Below are 2317 nucleotides of genomic sequence, written 5' to 3'. Positions count from 1 at the left end.
AGATAGATAGATAGATAGATAGATGATAGATAGATAGATAGATAGATAGATAGATAGATAGATAGATAGATAGATAGATAGATAGACATAGATAGATGATAGATAGGTAGATAGATGATAGATAGATAGATAGATAGATAGATAGATAGATAGATAGATAGATAGATAGATAGATAAGTATTACCCACACTTCTTAACAAAAGAAACCGTGTAGTATCATTTAATCAACAAATGCCAACAATCAGAACTCCAGGGAAATTTTCACACAAAGACCTATATTTAATATGAACAAAGCTTCCTTTGTGCCTTTTATGTGTGGTTAATGAGAAATTGAAGATATTTTGAAAATCAATCATAGGCAAGAGGAATAGGCAACTTGGCACACCATTGATGAGTTTGCAGTGTCAAAAACAAAGGATTTACTATGGTAATAACATAGCTTAATCTTTTAATGTTTAATGATTAAAGTTAAAAATAGAACAAAAATACTGAACATAATGAATATATATGACTATTTTTCTGAAATAGAAGTTATATGATGAAACATAATGTGATATTGGGAGAATGGAAATTAAGTGTGGAGACACATAGGAATCAGCACAAAGACACGGATGATGAGCAGGTTCACAGATGGAGGTAAAGGGTAGACCTGTATAGTCATCACTGGGTGTACAATAAAAATTACAACTGACTAAAAAGTTTGCCTCAGTTCCAACAACAACAAATCATTCATATTATTTATTAGTTAAAGGCAAACTAAAAATAATATTCCTTTATTTTGCTTTTAATTCATGATAAAATAATATTAATATTAAGTTGACAGGATTATAGAATAATTTCATAAATTGGTATAGTCTTTGAGAGGAAATGTAGCAATATGTATTACTATTAAAAAGCACCAACATAAGGAATTATTGTTCTGAATATAATGGTAGTTCATAATGCCAATAATTACAAAACTATTAAAACTTTAAAAATATTTAGATCAATCCCCAAATGTGTATAAAACATAAAGTTTTAAGCTCATAATAGAAGTTTTAAAGTTTGATAAAACTTTCTTCTGCCTTGTACCAGGACAATAAGGAAAACCAGCTGTTCCTACATTTAGTACAAGAACCCAAAAGAACAGAAACAGTGTTAATGTGTCCCCCAAACAAGGCAAACAACCATTATAAATGTAGTCAAGTCAAAAGGACACAAAAAGCATCCTAAACAGACTGAAACTGGCCAACGATGGGCAACTGGATCATCACAAACTTCAGTGGGAAAATCTTCACAATGAAACCAGACAAGCAAAGCACATACTCGGTCACTGTTGTCAACTCCAGAGGTGACAAGGCAGATCTACCTGAGCACTGCTATGTATGAGCATCTTGAGCGTGGTCAGAAGTGGGCAGCTCCAAATGTGAGATCAGCCTAGCCAGAGAAATGGAATCAGGCTTTAGTCGAGTCTGCTGATACAACTATTCATTTTCAGGATGCATAAGAATTAAAACTGAGCACAAAGAATTAAGACATCAAATCAAAAACACAGGAATCAGCTAGAGTAACGGCTCAGTGAGCAAGAACATTTGCTATGCAAGCACAAAATCCTGAGCTTGAGCCACCAGCACACACTTAAAAATGCTAGGGATGACTGAATGTGCCCAAGGCACTGGGGGGTGTGGCTGTGGGTGGTGACTGGGAGCTGCCAAGCTACCCAGCATAGCCAAAATGGAAAATTGTTGAGAGTCTGTGATTCAAGTGAGCAAGTTGGATAGTGATAGAGTAAAATATCCTCCTCTGCCCTCCAAATGGACACACGGAGGGGAGCACCAAAACACTCATAGAAACTTATACCAAACATGTAACAAACAAACAGAAAGAAATCTTTTGAAGGATTGTAGGGAGCACCATGAGCAAAAATAACCAAATGTTGCATGAGTTTCTTAGGGGATGACAGCAAAGACTACTCGCATTACAGAAGACCCTGGTGGTGACAGAGTTTTCTGTCCCACCCAGTGCCACAGCTTTTCAGTCCCAAAGAAACACCATTAATCATAAACTGGTTGGCCTATTAGCTCAGGCTTCTTATTAAACTTTATTTTGCATTAACCCATGATTTTTGTCTGTGTTATCCATGTAGCTTGGTACCTTTTATCCGTGAGGCATTCTCATCTTGCTTCCTATTGGTCTGAAGAATGAGCCTCTCCTCTTCCCAGAATTCTACTATTTATTCTGGTCACCTGCCTATACATCCTGCCTGGTCACCCTACCTGTACTTCCTGCCTAGCTATTGACCAATCAGTGTTTTACTAAACCAGTACAAGTAACAAAT

Source organism: Microtus ochrogaster, chromosome 26, assembly GCF_000317375.1.
Source record: "Microtus ochrogaster isolate Prairie Vole_2 chromosome 26, MicOch1.0, whole genome shotgun sequence".
NCBI lineage: Eukaryota > Metazoa > Chordata > Mammalia > Rodentia > Cricetidae > Microtus > Microtus ochrogaster.
This window is presented reverse-complemented; position numbering follows the sequence as displayed.